Source organism: Dendropsophus ebraccatus, chromosome 3 (genome assembly GCF_027789765.1).
Source record: "Dendropsophus ebraccatus isolate aDenEbr1 chromosome 3, aDenEbr1.pat, whole genome shotgun sequence".
NCBI classification, from domain to species: Eukaryota; Metazoa; Chordata; class Amphibia; order Anura; family Hylidae; genus Dendropsophus; species Dendropsophus ebraccatus.
The window spans coordinates 171522809-171547705 of NC_091456.1; the positions used below are offsets into that span (position 1 = coordinate 171522809).

Below are 24897 nucleotides of genomic sequence, written 5' to 3' on the forward strand. Positions count from 1 at the left end.
CAAACTGCATTCACAGTGGATTTCACAATGCAAGTTCTGCAGCGATATGCGGTACAGTTATGCCCTATGGCCTGTGCATTCTCACAGCGGGTTGTGAACTGATGCTGAAGGGGTTATCTGGCGAAAATGTTTTTCTTTCAAATCAACTGGTTTCAGAAAGTTTTGTGTAGGTTTGTAATTTTCTTCCACTTGATTCACTCTATTCCTCAAGTACTTTTCAGCTGCTGTATGTCCTGCAGGAAGTGGTATATTGTTTCCAGTCTGACACAGTGCTCTCTGCTGCCACCTCTGTCCACGTCAGGAACTGTCCAGAGCAGCAACAAATCCCCATAGAAAACCTCTACTGCTTTGGACAGTTCCTGACATGGACAGAGATGTCCGCAGAGAGTACTGTGTCAGACTGAAAAGAATACACCACTTCCTGCAGGACATACGGCAGCTGATAAGTATGGGAAGACAACGTTTTTAAATAGAAGTAGATAACAAATCTATATTATGCTGCATTTACACGGACCTATAATTCACCCAATCTACCGTTTAACGATTTTGAATAAATCGTTAGAAAAATCGTAAGAAAATTTGTAAGAAAAATCGTTAATGCGATCGATTTTAAGATCGCTTTAGCCCATCTTTTACATAGGGTGAATCTTTGAAAGACTGTTTACACGAAGCGATCTGCGAATTTTTAGCGAACAATGGACGACGATTTGTGAACATGTTGAAGGATCAAAATGAAAGTTTTTTCGCTAACCGCTTGATCCTTTGCTGTGTTTACACGGAACGATTATCGCTCAAATGCGATCGTTATTGCGAAAACTCGAACGATAATCGTTCCGTGTAAACGCAGCATAACTGCGCATCGTTGACTGGCTTTACTAATGGTGCGTTTACACAGACAGATTTATCTGACAGATCTTTGAAGCCCAAACCAGGAACAGACTATAAACAGGGATCAGGTCATAAAGGAAAGACTGGGATCTATCCTCTTTTCAAGTCCATTCCTGGCTTTGGCTTCCAAAATCTGTCAGATAAATCTGTCTGTGTAAACGCGTCCATTTACACAGAAAGATTATCTGACAGATTATCTGCCAAAGATTTAAAGCCAAAGCCAGGAACAGACTATAAACAGACATCAGGTCATAAAGGAAAGCCTGAGATTTCTCATCTTTTCAAATTCATTCCTGGCTTTGGCTTCAAATCTTTGGCAGATAATCTGTCAGATAATCTTTCTGTGTAAATGGACCCTTATGCTACGTTTACACGAAGCGATAATTCGCCCAATCGATCGTTTAATGATTTTGTAGCAACGATTTGGTTTTCATAACAATCAGTGTTTAGACGAATAAATCGTTAGAAAATTCGTAAGAAAAATCGTAAGAAAAATCGTTATTGCGATCGTTTTTAAGATCGTTTAAGCCCATCTTTTATATAGGGTGAATCTTTGAAAGACTGTTTACACAAAGCGTTCTGCCAATTTTTAACGAACGATGATTTAAGAACATGTTAAAAGATCAAAATGAACGATTTTTCACTCATCGCTTGATCGTTTACATGGAGCGATTATCGATTTGCGAAATTTCGACCGATAATTGTTCCGTGTAAACGCAGCGTTAGAAGCGCGCGCAATCTCAGTTCACTGAAATCCACAAGAGCAAAAAAAATCTAAATAAAAGGGTCCCGCCAGAAATCTCTATAATAATAATAATAATAATAATAATAATAATAGAGTGTAACATGGTGTAGATGAAACATTCCTCCCATTCTTTGCTCGCTCTCCTGCAGCAGTATAAACCCCCCTATATACTGCAGTGCACCACTGATACATGTCTGATTTATTATATGATACACCATTAAAGAATTTGGCTGTCCAGAAGCATGGCGATTGTTTCAGCTCAGGGTTTGTGTAATCTGTGGTACGAGCGGGATGGACGCCAAGTCCGCTTCCCTCCAGTCATCTAGTTCAGCTGTTTTGGAGACTGTTGCTCAGTGCTCTCCCTGAAGTCTATGGACACAGCTAATACAAGGTGGAGACCCCCCCCCCCTCCCTTGTGTGGTGTGTGAGCGTGCTCCTCGCTGTGCTGCTGGGGGCGCCTCGCACACTAGTAGTGCCAGCAGGTGATTAGGATAATGAGAAGCTTCATGGGATTTCTGGACTGTCTTATCATGGATTAACCTGGAGCAGTAGAGAAGAGGGAAGCCTATGACGGAGCATTCAACAGCAGAGGTAAGGGTTTCTACGTTGCTAAATTCAGGGGGGTCAGACTAGTAAAAAACGGGGTCCGGCCTGGAAATGAATGACGTATAGCAGTGGACTGCAACTATTGAACCACTTGAGAACAGTAGAGATGAGTTCTGTTTGCATCCTCCATACATCATTACCCTTTATAGATCTATTAGTGCAATAACACTACTGGTACTATGGTTCGTGGTACTATACTATACACCCCTTCCCCAAACTCCCAGCTCCCAATCATATCAGTATACACGAAGCAGAGCCAGCACCTGTCTGCCCTTTGGTAGATTTTTAAGCAACAGTTTAGTGAATCCTGTTATTCATCATTGGGGGTATCTAATAGAACCCTTAAAGGGGTTATCCAGGATTAGAAAAACATAGTTTCTGTCTCCTAAGAACAGACCGCACGTGTCCTCAGATTCATTTTTAGTTCAGTGGAACTTAGCTGCAGTACCACATACAACCTCAGGTGCAGAGTGGCACTGTTTATGCAAAAAAAAAAACAGCTATTGATTTCTTATCTAGGATAATCCCTTTAATTTAAAGGAATTATAGTTTCAATCTTGGTGTCAGTCACTTTGATAGCACGGCATGTCAAGGTATATTTTCTAACAAATGTGAAGGAATCTGTAAAAAAAAAAACACAGAGCAGAACCTAATTCAGGTTACATGTTCTGTTTAGGGTCAAATAGTAAATTCACCTCTGCTCCCTTGAAAAAACCATACATAGCGTATACATTGTTATATCAGATTACCAACTCGGCTCTGCTACATGTGTTTCCTTTCACACTGGAAGCTTGTATTAATACCTGATGTGATTCTGGCTCCGTCTGTACATTTATTCATGTTGACACATTTGGTTTTATGGGTAAGAGCCGTGTCCCCCCAACCTGGTCCTCTCCGGCTGTTGCAGAACTACAACTCCCATGATGCCTGGACAGCTTTTTGCTGGAATCTTGGAGAGATGAATATTTCATAGCTCACTATACAGGGCTTTGTTTGGCCCTGTCACAAGACAAGTACAAAATTATGATGGGGGTTATCCTTCTTGGGTGGAAATGATGCTACATTCATGTGGTTATGTACTGGGACGTAGTTACTATGATATCAGCCATCTGTCCCTGTAGAACCTTTCTGTCTCTTGGCTTTATAAGCTGGACCCTTCAGCATGTGTCTCTCCAGCTGTCACAAAACTACAACTCCCAGCATGTCTTCGAATTGTAGTTTTGCATCCATGGTAAAGGACCACTGTGCTTTAGAATGTTTCCTGCTGTTTCCCTGCAGGCTTTATTATTAGGAAGGGGCATAACTAGAAACAATGTGGTGCCACAGTAACATAGGAATAGGAACCTTCTCCATCCTAAATGCCTTTGGCTGCACGAAATAAAAATCTTATGATTATTTTGGTATTTCTAATGCACACAGTGATGTCACAGTGCAGGGATAATAATCTCAGTGATGTCACAGTACAGGGATAATACACAGTGATGTCACAGTACAGGGATAATACTCTCAGTGATGTCACAGTACAGGGATAATACACAGTGATGTCACAGTACAGGCATAATACACAGTGATGTCACAGTACAGGGATAATACACACAGTGATGTCACAGTACAGGGATAATACACACAGTGATGTCACAGTACAGGCATAATACACAGTGATGTCACAGTACAGGGATAATACACACAGTGATGTCACAGTACAGGGATAATACACACAGTGATGTCACAGTACAGGGATAATGCACGCAGTAATGTCACAGTACAGGGATAATACACACAGTGATGTCACAGTACAGGGATAATACACAGTGATGTCACAGTACAGGGATAATACACAGTGATGTCTCAGTACAGGGATAATACACACAGTGATGTCACAGTACAGGGATAATACACACAGTGATGTCACAGTACAGGGATAATACGCACAGTGATGTCACAGTACAGGGATAATACGCACAGTGATGTCACAGTACAGGGATAATACGCACAGTGATGTCACAGTACAGGGATAATACGCACAGTGATGTCACAGTACAGGGATAATACGCACAGTGATGTCACAGTACAGGGATAATACGCACAGTGATGTCACAGTACAGGGATAATACGCACAGTGATGTCACAGTACAGGGATAATACGCACAGTGATGTCACAGTACAGGGATAATACGCACAGTGATGTCACAGTACAGGGATAATACGCACAGTGATGTCACAGTACAGGGATAATACGCACAGTGATGTCACAGTACAGGGATAATACGCACAGTGATGTCACAGTATAGGGATAATACGCACAGTGATGTCACAGTTATAGGGATAATACACAGTGATGTCACAGTACAGGGATAATACACACATTGATGTCACAGTACAAGGATAGTACACAGTGATGTCACAGTACAGGGATAATACACAGTGATGTCACAGTACAGGGATAATACGCACAGTGATGTCACAGTATAGGGATAATACACACAATACAGTAAAAATGACCAGAGTAATGTCACAATACAAGAATACTGCACACAGTGATGTCATAATTCAGGAATAGTGTACACATGTATGTTGTAATATAGGAACAGAACTCACAGTGATGTCACAGCACAAATAAAAGTGTGCCATGTAAATTAGGATATCACAGCATAGTAGTAAAAGTACATCATAATATCAGTGAATGTGATGTCACTGCCCAGGAGTGATGCACTACACTGCTGGGGAGGTATATTGCACAGCGTGGGTAATCACAGGGCCTCATAGTATTAGGCCTGTATTCAGTTTACTGCCCTATATGTCTGAGTGGAGATGGGCCCCATAGAAGCTGCTGTGACTGCTATGGGGCCCAGTGTTATGGGTATACAGATGCTGCTATAAGGGTATGTTTACTCTCCGCAGAATTCCGCCTGTGAACATTCCCATACTGTTGATCACTAACAATGCACTTCCATAATATATATCATGTAGCTCTAAAACTGGAGCTTGGTGATAACAGAACGACATACAAATCACCCCAGATATGGTAGACATGAACATGAACAAAACACCAGTGTAAAGTAACAGCATTTCATGGTAATTTTTAGGGGCCCTTCCCCCCAGGTTTCTTCCCTCATTTACTTTCCTTGAATTACCAGAGCGGAGAATTTAATGTTTCTGATTCTCTTTCACGTTCTCCGACATCCAAGCAGCATCCTGAATATCAAGCAGGACATACCAAAAGCTGTCTGATCTGGGTGTTAACTAGCTGGGCAGGAAGCCTGGGCTGACACCGCACACAGAGGACTCAGACCTTTCATCTATTTCACATTGAAAACACTTGACAAAGAGCTGAGAACATGGCCTCGGGTCCAGGGTCACATTATCCAGATGTTTCTTTTATTAGCACTCACCGATATACTCACCGAGGTACAAAAAGTTAAACTAGATAATGAAAATAGGAAAAACAACATACTCCCTGCTCCCCTGATCTTCTCTCTTCTTCCTGCTTACAAGATGAGTGCTCAGGGGCAGGACCTGCTACATCAGCCAATCACCGGCCAAGATGAGACACCACTGCAGCCTGTGATTGGCTGGGGGGACAGGTCCTGCCCCTGAGCACTCATTATGTTCGCATGCAGAACAGAGAAGATCAGGGCACCGGTGGAGGTGAATGGGAGCTGTGAAAAACCAGGGTTAGGTGAGTATTTTATTTCTTTTTCCCCACTGCTTGAGCAGCATATTAATCTTAATACCCAGAAAATGTGCTAGATATCTGAAGCTGCCCCCCAGAAATTCTACTTTGTTTTGTGCTTTTTAAATAGAAGTAAAGTACAAATCTATATAACTTTCTGACACCAGTTGATCTGGCAGAAAAAAAAGTGCCCCTTTGGTTCATAGCTCTCTCCCTACACCCAAATAGTAGGGAGCATCAGTCATCAGTGCCTCCCAGGCTGAACCACCATTAAGCACTCGAAGACAACACTAGAAGCCACATATGGAACAGTCGGGACAAGAGGAATTATGATTATGGCTGTATATATAATAAGACTTGCATCAGACATAGGAGATAGGCCTTAACATAACAATATCAAAAGGAGTATGAATATCCATGAGGTTCAGCATGGCAAAAAGAAAAGCAATAACCTAACCGCTGATCAATATGGAGGACCCTTTAACTTGTGCGTAGGTGTTATGGCAGTGAATAGGAACAATACCTGCGCCAAGAGTCCATCTCCAGGAGTTTGTTCATCCCCCCTTTTATGGATTTAGTAATAAGTATCAAGGCTTTGAGATGCAAGAGAAGTGTCGGGTTATCGCCCCAGGATGCATTGCTGTTATTAGTCAAATTTGCATCTCATTTGCATATTTCTCAGATGTAAAAGCCAGCGTAGTTGTTGTTGTTTGTCGTTTTGCGTGACGTCGTAATTTCCTTCACTGACAGATCTCTACCCAAGACCATTATAGGCAGCAGCGGCGGCATCTGGGAGAGAACTGTTTTCTTGCTCCATTCACACATGGACGCTTTCTAAACAAACACATTGCATCCTGAGCACAATAGAAAAAGGCTCTGGGATTTCTCTCCCCCTGTTTAAATTTGCTTCCCATGGTCGTATTAATAACAAACAGTTTTACTGTAGTTTCCCGAATTCTTTCTCTGTCCACATGAAAGGCGCCTGTAATGAGGACCCTCGATAGTAATCCTCATGTAATGAATGTTCATGTTAACATAGCAGTAAAAAATTATAATTTTTACAAAATTTTTAAATTAAAAAAATTTATTCCTTCTATGTGAAGTTGGAAAAATAGATCATTCTTTAGATCTGTTGGTTTTGGGGAAAATGAGTAACATCCAAAGGTTTTCTCAAGGATTTTAGCTTTTTTATTTAGTGTTATATTACTGCTTAAAGGAGTACTCCGGGTAGCCTATTCTCATCATGTCTTCAGGTCCTCTGCTCAGCTGTCTGGCCGCTATTTCCATGACTGTTTGTCAGTGACAGCCCACTCAGCCAATCCCTGGCCGGCGTTGTTCCGCTAATCGTTCGCTGTAATTCCACATTGTCCATTGTTTTGCTGGGATCAGAAGGATTAAACAATCATAGCAAGGATCGCAATAACGATCATAGTAACAATCGTAACTAACGACCATCGTTTTTCAGGTTAACGATAAACAATCTCGTTTGCGATCGTTTATCGTTAGTCGTTAAAAATCGCTCCATGAAATAGAATCCTTAGCCAATCGCTTTCTGAGGCGGGTCATCGCTACGGCCAGTGATTGGCTCCATGGACATTCTCTTTAGGAGTCACATCACAGAATCCAGGAAGAAGCAGAGAACACTGGAGTCAATAAAAAAAAAAGTTGCCCAAACATTTTTAAATAGTATGAAATAATAAAAAGTTGTAATTTAATCCCCTACAGCTCCCATGTTGACGCTTCCAGGTCTCCTTTTGGCCTCTATTGATCCCTGTTCTTCCTGCCCCAGCAGTGACCTGTTGACACATTATATGACCGCTGCAGCCAGACATGGTGACCTCAGTGGTGTTGGCATGTCCCTGCCACAGCGGTTACATCTCACACCATTACTGGAGTAGAAAGAACAGGGATTGGCGGGGCCTGCGTAGTTACATGATAGTCAATGGCCAAGCAATATAACTTTTTTTCTTCTGGTGTGCTGGATTATTAGAATTTTACAGAATATCGATGTGATATATTGGCCGTACTTGGTGGTCTTACAAGTTATGGATTTACAGTGCTTTCAATTGACAATTGAGTGTATTGTTCTCCATTTGTCTTCCTTGTGTCTCTGGAGAATGGCATTGGGCAGGAGGTTTTCAGGGCCGGAATCTCACCATGTACCTGCGGTTGAAAAACTATTTCAGTTATAACAAGCATTTCCGTAAAAAGTAACATATTGTACTTGAGTGAAAGTTTGTTTTACCGTCCCGGCCAATCCCTCATGTGTCATTACAGAATGCCGCTATTGATGTAATGGCTTTCTCGTACCTCATGCAGCACATGGCCTGGTCTCTCTATGGATTTTCTTTAAAAGTGAAATACCTAAATACCCGGACAGGACGGGTGTAAGCGCCTAGATACACGAAGAGCAAAGCTTGGGAAGGGAATACCAGAATTCTCAGGAGATGCAGTGCTGTAGGATGCAGGATGAAAGTATAGGAATTGTGGAGATGTGTGTTTTTTTTTTATTTTTTTTTAAGGTCCCCATACACTTTATACTAGTCGGTTGTACCTGTAGCTTGTGGTGGGTTCGGACGTCAATCTAAAGTGTGTGGGGCCTTTCCAGCCATCCACTCTCAAATAATGTCGGTGGAGGTAGTGGTTGTGCGGGATAAAAAATTAGTGCCTGACCCCTTTTTTAATCGGAGAGAGTTGAGCCACAGCCAAGGCAGTCTGGCTGCAACTTACTCCTCTCCATAGAGAACCAGTGAATGTTCCGGTGTATGGAGATGACGGGCAAGATAAATGACTAGAGTTTAGCGAACTTACTGTAAGTTCGGGTTGGCAAACTCTCAAATTATCAGCGTTTGACTCCCATTACCTGAAAAAGTTGGATGCAGTCCTACGGCTGCTAGGAAACATCCATGTTTTTCAGGGCTCCGTAGGGTGGAATCCAACTTCTTCAGCCACCGGAAGTCAAATGCCAAGCAGCTGTGTTCAGCAAGTTCATTCAACACTAGTAGGAAGAAACCAAGAACCTTGAGAAAACCCACACAAGTATACAAACTCCATGCACAGGATGAATATGGACTTAAAAGTTCGTTCAATGCCACTTCCTACACTCCAACCTGATAGGTTAGGGTTATTTATAAGTTTAGATTACACTGAAGGCTGAACTTTGAGGGGAGAGATTGTGTGGGTCTGACTGTATTTGGGTTTATTAGCCGAAAAATGCATTTTTCTCATTAAAAAGCAGTTTAAAGCTCTCCCGCCTCTCTCCATGGTTCTCTTATGGAGAGGGGTGGAGGGAGATGAGGCACTTAAACAGGACAACAAAGAGTTAATTTACAGCTACATCACCTGGCTATCTCCTCTGTCAGTCAGCACTGTCCTCTCTGGCCTCTGAATAAGGCTTTCACACAGGTCCCGCTGTGTAAGCCTTTGTTCTCTGCTCTATGCTGCTGACTAATCTCCCTCCTCTCCCCTCCCCTCTCCATAGGTTACACAGGGCTCGACTGATGTAAAAGAGTCGAGATTTCCCTATAATGAGCAGTAAATGAGAGAGAGGAGGGAGGGGGGGGGAGGACCTGGGGAAAGTCTTCTTAAAGACTGACGCAGGGATAAAACGGCACCGTCACGGGGAAGCCGGTGCCGCAGTCCTTTTTTTGAACCGCGGCCCAATTCCCGTGTACGTCGCCGTTCCATTAACGAGTCCGGGCCGGCCCGCCCCCAGTGGGAGGGAATTCCCCCCCCTTCATTAGAATCAATGGAGCCGCGTCATACAGAGGCGGGGAATACCTCCCACTGGGGGCAGGCCAGCCCGCTTCCTGTGCTTCAGCTCCGGCCGTGGACCCGTTGATAGAACGGCGCCATACACGGAAATCGGGCCGTGGTTCAAATGGACAGCGGCACTGGCTTCCCCGTGACGGCGCTATTCTATCCCTGGGTCATATTAAAGAGGATGGACCTGATGGTACATCCTCTTTAAAATTTCTTAAAATTGCCTGTTTTATTGATTTCTGCAAGAAAAAAAAACTAACTGCTAACATGCTTTTTAAAGAAATATCAGGGTGATGGACACTTTGTAAGTTAGAATACCCTTTTAAAAAATAATGGGCCTGAAAAAGACTTTGAGATATAAGCAAAGCCAGAATCTTCTCTAAAAGACAGAGCTACTTTATCTTTGGACAGCTGTTTCTGTGTTCTTGCCCCTCAGCGGCACAGAACTGGCGCTGGTTGGCTGGGTGGAAGGTCTTTGAGGTAATTGGGGTACCTTTTCTCCTTGGGGAGACCTCCAGCTGGCATAAGGATTCCTACAGGCCTCTGTGATGTTCAGCATGGATTGCCATTTGTTTACACTGCAGACTTGTGAGTCTTGTGCAATAAACCATCTGTACTGCATTCATCTCAATGTCACATTATAACTTCATCTGAATGTCTCCTAAGTAACTTGGGTTTTATATAATCTAATCTTCTGTTCCGGACTCCAATGAAACGCGTGTGGTAACAAGAGCCGAGTGAGGCCGTGCATGCAGTAGCTAGGCAATGAACTGCTGGGGAAAATATTGATGTTGCCTGCTTGTACAGGGCTTATCTGGACTTTACCTGTATAACGTGGAGTTTGTAGCTTTCAGTACTTTGTAGGGAGAACATATGGCGATCTTTGCGTCATGCAAAGGTTTCTTTCTGATGTTCATCCAGGTGAAGGATGAAAGATAATGGAGAGCAATGGCTACCAACCAGTTGCATGGGTAATACTAATAACATGCACAGAAGAACCCATTCCTGTATTAGACCACTTTAGGTTCTGATGGTGATCAGATTGGTTCACTTGAACAGTGGTCGGCCATTGTATGGATGCTACAATGTGCACACATTTTGGCCATGTGAAAGCTGCTGGTTGGCTGGAGAAAGACTCTCTAGCAAATGGGCAAAACCACAACAGAGAAAAACACAGTTCGCTTTTTATTAGGAAGACAGTTCTAACAATTCTAAAAACAAGATGCACAGACATGACAAAACCAAGATGAGAAAAGCAGAGCTATCGCTGCCTATAGCATGTACATCATTTATAGGGAGAGATAGGGAGGCAGTACTATCTGTGCCTACATCATTTAGAGAGAGAGAGAGGCAATACTATCAGTGCTTACATCATGTATAGAGAGAGACAGGGAGTCAGTACTATCTGTGCTTACATCATGTATAGAGTGAGACAGGGAGTCAGTACTATCTGTGCTTACATCATTTATGAAGAGAGAAAGCGAGGCAGTACTGTCTGTGCCTACACCATTTATAGAGAGAGACAGGGAGGCAGTACTATCTGTGCCTACATAGTTTATAAAGAGATGCAATGCTATCTGTGCTTACATCATGTATAGAGAGAGACAGGGAGGCAGTACCATCTGTGCCTACATCATTTATAGAGAGATACAGGGATGCAGTACTATCTGTGCTTACATAATTTATAGAGAGGGACCGGGAGGCAGTACTATCTGTGCTTACATCATTTATAGAGACAGACAGGGAGGCAGTACTGTCTGTGCTTACATCATTTATAGAGAGAGACAGGGAGGCAGTACTGTCTGTGCTTACATCATTTATAGAGGGACAGGGAGGCAGTACTATCTGTGCTTACATCATTTATAGAGAGAGACAGGGAGGCAGTACTGTCTGTGCTTACATCATTTATAGAGAGAGACAGGGAGGCAGTACTATCTGTGCTTACATCATTTATAGAGAGAGACAGGGAGGCAGTACTATATGTGCTTACATCATTTATAGAGGGACAGGGAGGCAGTACTATCTGTGCTTACATCATTTATAGAGAGAGACAGGGAGACAGTACTGTCTGTGCTTACATCATTTATAGAGAGAGACAGGGAGGCAGTACTATCTGTGCTTACATCATTTATAGAGAGAGACAGGGAGGCAGTACTATATGTGCCTACATCATTTATAGAGAGAGACAGGGAGGCAGTACTATATGTGCCTACATCATTTATAGAGAGAGACAGGGAGGCAGTATATGCTTTATGTTATTTATGTTACTCTGTGTGCCCCTTTTTTCTGTCTGTAATGAACATGTAATACTATCTGTGACTATAGCATTTACAGAAATAGATGGAGTGTGGCATCTGTATCTACATAATTACATAGCAGAATGCGATATGGAGGTAATAGTCTTTGTAACTCCATTAATACAGATACATTTTTACCCTTGACCACCATATTTTTCTAGAGTACCAAAGCACAGCACAGTGATCAAGGTTACATGGGCAGAATACTTATCAAGTAAGGTGTTCTCTGTTCACTATTAAAGGGGTATTCTGGAGGGGAAAAAAAGTGTTTTAAATCAACTGGTTTCATAAAGCTATATACATTTGTAATGTACCTCTATGAAAAGTCTCAAGCCTTCCAGTACTTATAAGCTGCTGTATGTCCTGCAGGAAGTGATGTATTCTTTCTAGTCTGGCATGGTGCTCCCTGCTGCCACCTCTGTTCATGTCAGGAACTGTACAGAGCAGGAGAGGTTTTCTATGAGTATTTGCTGCTGCTCTAGACAGTTCCTGACATGGACAGAGGGGGCAGCAGAGAGCACTGTGTCAGAATGGAAAGAATACACCACTTCCTGCAGGGCATACAGCAGCTGATAAAAGCTGAATTTTAAGTAGAAGTAAGTTATAAATCTATATAACTTTTCAATACCAGTTGATTTGAAAGATTTTTTTTTTCCTCAGAGAACCCCCCCTTTAAGTACTATCCACAAATATAACTTTTATCTTTTTGCCTCTTTTAAGCTCCCAGCATTTAGTCATAACCAGGATCACTTTCCTAATAGTTTTCCATCCAACAATGGACAGATTTCTTCAGGTGGTGCCAAAGGCGAGCGCTCGCTGGATTGTTGTGCTGTCACAACACACATTAGGCAATGGGAATAATATTTAGGAAATGTCTGAAATGCTTAGAGGCGGCTGCCAAAAGGCTGTAAATAAGTCTGCACCCCTACCAAAGAGAATAATGGGAATTCCTATAATTTCATGGCACGTAACATTCACGCAGCCATATACTCTTCAGCAAGTTTTCTAAGAAGGCAAAAGAATGATAATATAATGGGATATTTAAAGGTTTATGGACCTGGTTTACTCCTCAATACTACTTAAAGGGCACGTGTCCTACAATGAGGTGCATTTTATATAATGGCTAATATAAGACACCTGCAAAGGGAAGTTAATCTTTTTCATCAAGGTGTTATAAGCTTAGCCATTCATATCCTACTAGATGGTTGTTAATGATAGTCTTCTCCAGGACTCCCTCACAATACCATCTTTGTTGTTCCTGTACCTTTCCCTCTTAAAGGGGCACTTCATCGTGTGTGTTGCACCAGTGGCATCAGAAAGTTATACAAATATCTAAATTACTTCTAATTAAAAAATCTTAAGTCTTCCAGTACTTATCAGCTGCTGCATGCCCTGCAGGTGTATTATCACCAGTCTGACTCTGCTCTCTGCTGCCACCTCTGTCCATGTCAGGAACTGCCCAGAGCAGGAGAGATTTTCTATGGGAATTTGCTACTGCTCTGGACAGTTCCTGACATAGACAGAGGTGGCAGCAGAGAGCACTGTGTCAGACTGGAAAGAATATGCCGCTTCATCCAGAGCATACAGCAGCTGATAAGTACTAGAAGAAGGGAGATTTTTAAATAGAAGTAAATTACAAATCTATATAACTTTATGAAACCATTTGATTTGAAAGAAAAAAAAAATATTCGTCGGAGACTTAAATGGTGGTCATTTAGGCAAATGTCATGTGGTAACATTTCCATTGGGGATCACACACACTCACACACCTAAAGCTATGGGTATGTTCACACAGGACTGAACTACAGATTTGTTGCAGAGTTTCATTTCTTTATTAAAAGTTAAAGTAGTTGCCCAGGCTTAGAAATGGCCACTTTCTTCTTGAAACAGCACCACTCTTGTCCACCTAGTTGGGTGTGGTATTGCACCTCAGTTGCAATGAAGTAAATGGAGCCGAATTGTAATACCACATACAACCTGAGGACAGGGGTGGCGCTGTTTTTGCAAGGACATAGCTGTGCTTCTTCTAATTCAGGATCACTATTTTATTTGAGAAAATTCTCAACAAATCTGCAAGATTTCTGTCCCGCATGAACATATACCAGTGTGTATTCAGAGTGTGGGAGAAAACTGAAGAACCAGAAGGATGTTGTCCTTGGTTGGATTCACACCCAGTACTGCAGGGAAACCACGCTAACCACTGTGCTGCCCATATATGATCTGACAGCTGGGCTTCATATCCTTCTATGTGTTATTGTGATAGCGGGATCTTTTTCTTCTGGATTTTGCTTAATTATTGACAGAGCAGTCACTTTCCTGGCAGGTTCTTATGTAATTTGTTACAGCTGAAGAATCTGCAGCTCCAGCCATTCGATAGCTGTGTCATCAAGAATTTACAATAACCACCTCTTACATCGAATCCCATCTAAGGGGTTGTAGGAAAGAAATGTAGATGTAGAAAACACATTTGCTTTTATTTTCCTTCTAGCAACTCCATTATTGTCCACAGGCTGTGTCTGGTATTGCAGGTCAATTCAAAAGGGTTCTTCTCCTAGTAAATAATGGGGGGTATCTGATTTCAGACTTTAGCGTCTCTACCATGTTTCCTTGCACAAGAGGAGGGACCCAGGTGTAGAGGTTGTGGTTGTACCCAGGAGCCTGTGCGGCCCATAAAGTCTCTTTTCACCATATATAGAGGCCAGTACTGTAATTGAAGCACTATAGTTAAGGGGTGTTTAGATGTTTGAACTGGGGCCCACTGGCTTCAGTATCTTAAAGGGGTATTCCCCCCAAAATTATTTTTGCATTAATACGCTGCCCACCCATAGCTTTCCATCTTTCCAATATAAAGTTATTATGGATTCTGCACAGTTTTGCTGTTATCCAGCTGCATTCACCCCCACGGATTGCATAGAATCATCAGACCTCAGTCCAACCCGACACGCTCCCTGCTCCTGGCCCCCATCCTCCGAGACGGCATCACATGTCCTCAGTCCCAGCACAGTGAAGTGACTGAGAACACTGATGGGGTGGCTGCTGTTACAGAGGGAGATAGTGATCAGCGCAGCTGTGACAGCAGCCACCCGCTCACCCCCAGCCCAGAGCTCACCCCCTGTGTCCAGAGCCTCCCGGCAGCACTCACCCGCAGCACATAGCAACATAGCAACATAGCCTCCGCACTCACCCGCGGCAAGCTCTGCCCCCCCCCCGCAATTGCCCGCGGCAAGCTCCGCCCCCCGCAAGCACCCGCGGCAAGCTCCGCCCCCCGCAAGCGCCCGCGGCAAGCTCCGCCCCCCGCAAGCGCCCGCAGCAAGCTCCGCCCCCGCAATCGCCCGCGACAAGCTCCGCCCCCCGCAATCGCCCGCGACAAGCTCCACCCTTCGCAATCGCCGCGTCACTGCCAACTCGGCTCTGCTACACCGCCAATTCCGGCTCGGCTCTGCTACACCGCCAATTCCGACTCGGCTCTGCTACACCGCCAATTCCGACTCGGCTCTGCTACACCGCCAATTCCGACTCGGCTCTGCTACACCGCCAATTCCGACTCGACTCTGCTACACCGCCAATTCCGACTCGGCTCTGCTACACCGCCAATTCCGACTCGGCTCTGCTACACCGGCAATTCCGACTCGGCTCTGCTACACCGGCAATTCCGACTTGGCTCTGCTACACCGGCAATTCCGACTTGGCTCTGCTACACCGGCAATTCCGACTCGGCTCTGCTACACCGGCAATTCCGACTCGGCTCTGCTACACCGGCAATTCCAACTCGGCTCTGCTACACCGGCAATTCCAACTCAGCTTTGCTACACCGACACCGCCATCTCAGCTCTGCTACACTGTCATCATCTCCTTAATTGTCTCAGCTCTGCTACTTCACCATCATCAGGCAGAAGCATTGCATGATGGGAAATGTAGTTTCCTATCTTGGATATAGATCGGCTTTTAGAAAAACTTGTAACTCAGGAACGGCAGCAGCTAGAAAGATGGGGGGCATCTCAAAATACTCAGGGGGACATGGTGAATAAGGCCAGCTAGGTTTGGGAACATTACATTTTTTTAGCTCTTGGGGGGAATACCCCTTTAATCAGAGTATGCCCTGGCAACATGTAAGCAACTGTGCTGCACAGAACTGGACAAGATAATGGAAAAATAACTACTAGAATTATGATGGCAGCACCTTCTGAGCAGTCAGACACACACGGGTAGTTTTCAAACTTCAGATAACCCCTTTAGAGTGGAGTCACACGAACCGTATCTGATGCAAGTTTTCGCAGTGAAACCCACTGCAGTAACTGATTTCTATTAAAGGACAACTCCCACAAAAAATATTTTTGGCTTATTTAACACACATTACAAAGTTATATAACTTTGTAATGTGGTTAAATACCCGGTCTGGCCCCCTTCCCCCACTTTAGTGGCTTGTTGGTGTGTGTCCCCCCCAGCACCCAGTCATCATGGCTTAGTGGCTTGTTGGTGCCCCCCAGCATCCAGTCATCATTGCTTAGGGGCTTGTTGGTGCCCCCCCCAGCACCCAGCACCCAGTCATCATGGCTTAGGGGCTTGTTGGTGCCCCCCTCCAGCACCCAGTCATCATGGCTTAGGGGCTTGTTGGTGCCCCCCCCCCAGCACCCAGTCATCATGGCTTAGGGGCTTGTTGGTGCCCCCCTCCAGCACCCAGTCATCATGGCTTAGGGGCTTGTTGGTGCCCCCCCCCCAGCACCCAGTCATCATGGCTTAGGGGCTTGTTGGTGCCCCCCCCCCCAGCACCCAGTCATCATGGCTTAGGGGCTTGTTGGTGCCCCCTCCCCCCAGCACCCAGTCATCATGGCTTAGGGGCTTGTTGGTGCCCCCCCCCCCCCAGCACCCAGTCATCATGGCTTAGGGGCTTGTTGGTGCCCCCCCCCCCCCCCCAGCACCCAGTCATCATGGCTTAGGGGCTTGTTGGTGCCCCCCCCCCCCCCCCCAGCACCCAGTCATCATGGCTTAGGGGCTTGTTGGTGCCCCCTCCCCCCAGCACCCAGTCATCATGGCTTAGGGGCTTGTTGGTGCCCCCTCCCCCCAGCACCCAGTCATCATGGCTTAGGGGCTTGTTGGTGCCCCCCCCCAGCACCCAGTCATCATGGCTTAGGGGCTTGTTGTGCCTCCCAGGACCCAGTCATTGTTGCACAGTGCCGTGTTGTGCCTCCCCAGCCCCCATTAATTGTGGCACAGAGCTTTGTTGGGTCCCCCCAGCACCCAGTCATTGTGGCAAAGAGCCCTGTTGGTGCCCCCGGCACTTTGCACATCTGCTGTAATTAATATCCTTACACCTAGGGCACATGACTCCCACCACCCAGTCTTACGCCATTGCTTACTAATATAAGCACATTTTTTCCATGTTAATATTGTTATGTAGATATTAATAATTCACAGAGGCTGCAAAACATCTACTCGGCACTTGGAGGTTGTTTATGGCATCAAACCAGCAGAGACAAAGAGAAAACTTTTATGTATTAAAAGCTTTTTATGGTTTTGGTTATATATTCCTTTGAACAGTTTTACGTCTGGCAGTAAAGGCTTTTGGCTTATGTTTGAACAGGCAACAGATTAAAGGTGATTCTGTTTATAGGAATAATACAGTTCTATCAGTATCTATAACAAATCATCTAAAAGAAAAATCACAGAACTATTGCCATCTGCCTGAAGCAGTGTTACTCAACTCCAGTCCTCACGACCCACCCACAGGTCATGTATTGAGGATATCCCATACAAATACCAGTTGTGGTAATACCTGATGCACTGACTATAGTTCTATCACCTGTGATATACTAAGGCAGGGGTGGGGAACCTTTTCCATGTCGAGGGCCGGTCGGGCATTAATAAAATCATTCGAGGGCCGCATACCGTGTGCGGCAGTTAGTAGCGTGGGTTTGCAGCACCCAGGGCAAGGCAAAGTATTGTTCCCCTAGTTCCCCTGCTATTGTAGTTAACCCCCAGTGATGCCCCTGCTATTGTAGCTAACCCCCCCCAGTGATGCCCCTTGTAGTCTAGTTAACCCCCAAGTCATGTCCCTGGTGGCCTAGTAAACCCCCATCAGGCATGTCCCTGGTGGCCTAGTAAACCCCCATCAGGCATGTCCCTGGTGGCCTAGTTAACCCCCATCAGGCATGTCCCTGGTGGCCTAGTTAACCCCCATCAGGCATGTCCCTGGTGGCCTAGTTAACCCCTATCAGTCATGTCCCTGGTGGCCTAGTTATCCCCCATCAGGCATGTCCCTGGTGGCCTAGTTAACCCCCATCAGGCATGTCCCTGGTGGCCTAGTTAACCCCCATCAGGCATGTCCCTGGTGGCCTAGTTAACCCCCAAATAAAAAAAATAAACATCCCACTCACCTTACCTCCGTTCCCACGCTGCCCATGTCCTCTTCTGTCCCAGGTCCTCTGTGCCGGTCTTTCTCCTGCAGGCGGCGCGCGATGAAATGACGTCATCGCGCGCGGCCCGCAGGAGACTGAAGACACGCGCCGCTCTGCTGGGGAAGAAGCCGGCACAGACAGCATCCTCCTGTGTCCGGCAGCTGTCACAGACACCGGAGGATGCTGTGTATGCCGGCTTCTTCCTCCTCCAGAGCGGCGCGCATCACAGGGGAGCTGCGGGCCGCGGACCGCATCTTGAGGTCTCAGGGGACGGATGCGGCCCGCGGGCCGGAGGTTCCCCACCCCTGTACTAAGGAAATCCTCAAAACATGACCTGTTGGCGGCCATGTGGACTGGATAGAGAAACACTGGCCTAAAGCCTCTTGGGTAACTAACACACTCTGTTATGTGTAGTGTTGGACTGAGAGAATGCTATACTACTGGCTGCTGAGGTCCGTATAGTGATAGGTGAAAATTAGAGATGAGCGAGTAGTGAAATATTCGACTTTTGAGAATTCGAATAGAATAGGTATTCGATCCCATTATAGTCTATAGGAAAAAAAAATTGCGGCACTTGGAAATCAAAATTCGACCACTTGGAGGTCACCAAGTCCCCCATGAAACTTCCCTAAACGATGCAAACACCTCCGGAGTGACACTGGGACATTAGGGGGAGCATGCCTGGGTGCACCCAACACCCCAAAATCGCAGTATAATGCCACTCTCCGCAGTTGCGAAGGAAAAATATTTGCGAACGCTTTACGAATATTTATGGCAATCTGAACACATTTTGTTCGTATTTCTTGCGCAGTGTTACATACATGATTCCAATGTGCATCTGCAGAGCGTCATGTTATTCGCGTGTATCACGCGTCATGCTGTACGAACGTTACTGGAACAGTATGTATCACATGCCTTTTACTTGGTTACTGGAACAATATGTATCATGTGCCTATTACTGGGCTACTGAAACAGTATATATCAGGTGCCCTTAGTGGGCTACTGGAACAATATGTATAACGTGCCCTTAGTGGGCTACTGGAACAGTATATATCAGGTGCCCTTAGTGGGCTACTGAAACAGTATATATCAGGTGCCCTTAGTGGGCTACTGGAACAATATGTATAACGTGCCCTTAGTGGGCTACTGAAACAGTATATATCAGGTGCCCTTACTGGGCTACTGAAACAGTATATATCAGGTGCCCTTAGTGGGCTACTGAAACAGTATATATCAGGTGCCCTTAGTGGGCTACTGGAACAATATGTATAACGTGCCCTTAGTGGGCTACTGGAACAATATGTATAACGTGCCCTTAGTGGTGTTAAACAGGGACACTATAAGTCACTTGTACACACAGGGTACTGGAATGAATACACCTGCTGCTGATGCTGCTGTTATATCATCTATTTCTTAGCACTGAGAAGGGCTTTGGATTCAGAGATGACTTTTTCGCTTGATCTTAGCCCTGAAAAGGACTTTTGGGTTCTGTAGTAAGCCTGCCTAACCAACACTACTAAAACCTATCTCTCCCTGCTGCAAGATCTCTCCCTGCTGCAAGATCTCTCCCTGGCTAGGTTGAAAGATCATCTGCGGTCGAGAGGCAGGAGCCAAGTATTTAAGATTCGAGATCATGTGGTTCAGCTATCCAATGAGGGTAGACGCCGTTTTTGCGCTGCGTGCGTACTTCCAGGGTCCCTCACGGTCTCCCTGCATGGTCATTGGATTGAAAAAAGCGCCAAGCGCGATGGGAGGGCTTTTGAATGTTTCCCGTGTATTCGCCTCACTACTCGATTGAATTCGAATTTTTCGAATACCGCAATATTCGATCGAATACCTACTCGATCTAATCATATTCGCTCATCTCTAGTGAAGATTATTATTTAGGTAGTTTTCTTATTTTGAGTCTATTTTGAGAGTAGCTGGACTATCAGCACTGAAGGATCAGATTACATATCATCATATCATCATATAAGTCTATGAAGAGGGGACGAGGGAGGAGTGGCTAGAGAGCTAGTTTGTAGAGAGAATACAGGCGCATCTTTAAATTATTAGACCTCACCCCAGTGCTTAGGTCACAGCATAAACCAGGGATAGAGAATTCCAGGCATGATGGGAATTGTAGTTTTGCAGCAGCTGGAGAGCCGAAGGTTCCGCATCCCTGGCATAGACTGATCACTACTGCTCTACAACATCCTCCATGCTGCCACTGCTTCTTAGTGTGTTCTATAGAGATATAGGGAGCAGTATTCCTTTTTCTGTGTGTGCAGTGTATGGAAGACATAGCAGCTATAGTCCACACACTAGCTTAGAGACAACTGAAAATCACAGATGCAGCCTGCAGATGGGAAACATTCTATATACATGTTACATAATGGTTAGAAACGGCCCTATTCCTCATGTTCACAGGCGTTACCATTAAATCTCGAGTGAAAGAAGCAGAATGGAAATATTTTCCCACCCTATTACTATCAAAGTTTATACCGCCTGAGATGACTTTTCTTCTCATTGTAATAAAGTTCTTTTTTATACCGCACAATAGTCTTCGGCCTGGGAAGCGTGGAGGACATCTGTGCCATAATTACTGCTCCGCCATATGTGGAGTTCATATGAGTTTATTCGTATTCTTCTCTAGGGCAAAACGCATGGCTTGCTCTAGACTTTACAGCTGCCACATTGAATTAAAGCCGGGACGTAACAGCACGGTTGGCTCTTCACCTGACCCGTCTATAGGAGGCGCCAAAACCGTGTTACTGTGCAGTTTGTGCTGCCCCGTTACTATAATATATAGTATGGCTATTAGGGGTTAGCACCATAGGTCTCACATCTGTAATGCATCATTGGCCAGGAGCCTTGGGGTACTCCACGAGTCTGCACAGTGCTTGGGGTTTAGGATGAGGTTGTGTAACCACCTGTGCTTCTATTTTGTATGATGTATTGTATATTATATGATATACCCCTAGTGAAGCATTTACATGCAGTGCTGTATAATGGTATTGTGTGTGACCGAAAATCCTTTTATTCCTTGGAGAGTTATCCCAGAATAAGGGCCTGTTCACACTGTGGAAAACAGGTGGAAATTCCGAGCAGAATCCTCGCCCCGCGGAGAAAGAACTGAATTCCGAGCAGAGTCTGAGGCAGACTGAATTCCGAGCAGAGTCTGTGACGGAGAATAACTTTTTGGAAATGAAGAAACTCTATTTGTAATTTCCCTTTGTGTTCTAAATAAATAATCCTACTTATGCTACATTGCACCATAAAAAGTTGGGGTGGTCTTAACTTTCCAGACCCTCATCTGTCAAATACTTAGATAATCTCTCATGCGGGTCCCACATGCCTGTGCGTTTAAGGGGTTATCCAGGATTGCATAAGCATAACTGCTTTCTTCCACAAACAGCGCCATCCCTGTTTGTGGTATGGTATTGCAAATGAATGGAGCAGAGGTGTAATACTACAGAGACAGCCTTAGGACAGGGGTGGCGCTTTTGTTAAAGTGGCTTTGTTTAACGAACCCTTGATTTATCCCCATTGATTTAAATGAAAATTGTGTAATGCTTTATTTCCCCTCCGGGGGCATTGCAAGGAAATATATCACTTACCCCATAGATTTCATCTGTTCATTGGGAAACCGGATATTTGTTGAAACATAATCTGTAATTATTAGTTATAGTGTTATATAATATCTTTTTATTAACAATCTGTGGAAGTTTCCAGTCGCTGACTGATGCAGGCACAAGTTCAAGGTTAAAAGGTTGCGTACTATTCCTGAGATCCTCACTACCAAGTTAATCGCTTTGGGAAAACTATCACTGGAAGAATCTTTTCCAGGCCATGGCCGCTCTAGGAAACTTCCTGTTTACATTCTTCACATCTGGTGAGAATTCCATAAGGGTCTGCGATGTATAGCGGCCGGCGTCCTTGCTGCGACCATTAGAAACAATCAGTTCTTTACAAATGTTTGGGAATATGCACGAAATATGCCGGCCCTATGGAAAGCCTCAGTCTTCTGTCTCTAACTCCAAACCTTAGGTTTTTTGTTTGTTTTTTTCCTGAAAATGGAGTGTGACCATTTGTTTGTAATTTTTAAAACCATTTAGTATCCCATTATGGTCATTGTTTGTTCCAATATATGTAATATATTTTATATATTCATCCATCCATTCATACATATAAAATATCTAAATATCTATGTACAGTGTTAGCCTGGATGTGATAATCTTGGTTGTAATCTGGAGAGATCACCAGTGAGATCTAATCAATTATTACTGGTTATCATGGTGGTAAGTGATCACTTCAGAGTCTCCTCCATATGGGATTGTCTTCTACACTGGAGAGCCAAAGCATAACCTAAGGATCATGGCTCCTATTGAAGAATCTGCAAGGAGCCCCAACCCACCTGGTGGCATCTATAATACTGGAGTCTTCTAGGGATCCTTGGGGCCCCCTGTGCATTGTTATATATGCACTGTAGCTATACCCCAGGATACTGCACACCTATACATAGCTAGTCCTGCTCTCAGCTGACAAGTCATACAAGTGAATTCAGTGTAGACAATGCTCTGTGAGCTCTACAGCCTGGACTCCAGACTGATACATTGTACATAGCTAGTCCTGCTCTCAGCTGAGAAGTGATACAATTGTATCCAGTCTAGACAATGCTCTGTGAGCTCTACAGCCTGGACCCCAGAATGATACATTGTTTATAGCTAGTCTTGCTCTCAGCTAAGATATAGATACAGTTGTATCCATGCTCTGTGAGCTAAACTGCAGAAAGAGTTGTGCAGCTGATTTGTTTAGCGAAGGGTCCTTTTACACACACAGATCTCACCAATTTATCTGACTGATTTTTTAAGCTGAAGCCAGGAATGGATTTGAACAGCGGAGAAATCTCAGTCTTTCCTTTATGGCCTGTTCTCTGTTTATAGTCTGTCCCTGGCTTTGTCTTGAAAATCTGTCAGATAAATTGGTCAGATATCTGTATGTGTAAAAGGATCCTTACAGAGCATTGTTCATGCAGGGTATAGTGGTATCCAATCTGCTGATGTATCAGTCTGGAGTCCAGGCTGTAGAGCTTACAGAGCATTGTCTACACTGGATACAATGGTAACCTGTACATCTCACTAATATTTTAAAAATAAAGAATTGCTGAACACAAAGTTTATTAGAAAGTTGTAGAAGTTTCCATTAGTGGGAGATGAAGGATTATTTGCATAGAGCGGTCACATCTATGGAGCTGGAGGATGTAGTTGTCCTAATAATAAGCGTGCGGGGAAGGTGGGCGATGTGATGGAGCTGCACTGCTATCACTCTGCTATCACTCTGCTCCTCTCCACACGCCTGGAAATGTGGCTATTTTGCTTTTTAATTAATCCTTGTGATTCATCCCTTTGATGTTTGTATGTAGTTCAGTTATTGCCGCGGGTTATAAAAACCTTAATAACCAGTTTTATCTTGCATTTTTTGGGACGTATATCTTATTTTACAGACACTGGAGGATATGGTTTAAACAATTGAGTTGTGTGTCTGCGCTTTTCCTTAAGTCGACAATTAAGTTTTTGGTTAGTTAGATCATCTTTGAGCGGTTATTACATAATAATCATACGGACATTAAACTGATATTATTCAGCTTTTGCTGAGGACATATATACTGTCACTGTATATATACTGCTATGGGGCCTGTGAAGGAAAAAATATAACCTAACCTCCAAATTACTATACCTTGAATGGTCACCGTTGTTTATTTTTCCTTTTGACACCTAATCCACCCCACCCCACTTCATCTGAACTCATCATTCACCCTTAGGGTGCGTTTACACAGAGAGATTTATTTGACAGATTTTGGAAGCCAAAGCCAGGAATGGATTTGAAAAGAGGAGAGATCACAGTCTTTTCTTTATGACTTGATCCCTGTTTATAGTCTGTTCCTGGCTTTGGCTTCCAAAATCTGTCAGATAAATCTGTCTGTGTAAACGCACCATTACACAGCTCCAGTCTGTCTTGAGAGGCAAGATGGACTATTGGCTTACTGAAGGATCATGTTACATGCTGCCTATAAATGTTTATGGAAAGACGGAAGGTCTTACCCCAGTGCTGGATTCACAACTTACACTTCTCAATACTGCTCCATAATGTCCCCATGCTACTGATGCTCTTCAATAGAGATGTAGGGGAACAGGATCCCTCTTTTGTGTGATTACAGCTCATGGGGGATGTCATAGTAGCTAGTGGTGGTGGTGGTAGTAATGTGGTGGGGTGGTAATTGATAAAAATGTCAAATATAAGTTATTTTAATTGTTTAAAATAGTAGTATACACACACACACCAACTTATTCATTTTTAAAGGGGTACTGCAAGGCAACTGGTGTGGGAAAGTTATTCAAAATCTCCAGTCCAGTACTTATCAGCTGCTGTATGCTGCTGCTTAAACAGTGTTCTCTGCTGCCACCTCTGTCCATCTATCTCTCTATCTTGAGGTATTTGTAATATATAGGATTAATGCCAGTATAGATACAACCTTATGTTTGCAGAATA

At 44.2% G+C, this 24897-nt stretch overlaps 1 protein-coding gene across 5 annotated transcripts in view; it reads left to right on the forward strand.

The window, feature by feature from the left end:
• Window positions 1-24897, forward strand: part of PDZD2 (PDZ domain containing 2) — a 214013-nt gene that overhangs the window by 74505 nt on the left and 114611 nt on the right. The window contains exon 1 of one of the 5 annotated variants that reach the window (XM_069963143.1): window positions 2181-2224. The exons of the other annotated variants lie outside the window; for them this stretch is intronic. The gene's annotated coding sequence lies outside the window, so the exon portion shown is untranslated. Of the gene's footprint in view, window positions 1-2180; window positions 2225-24897 lie in introns of those variants that run through there. 5 annotated transcript variants of the gene reach the window in all.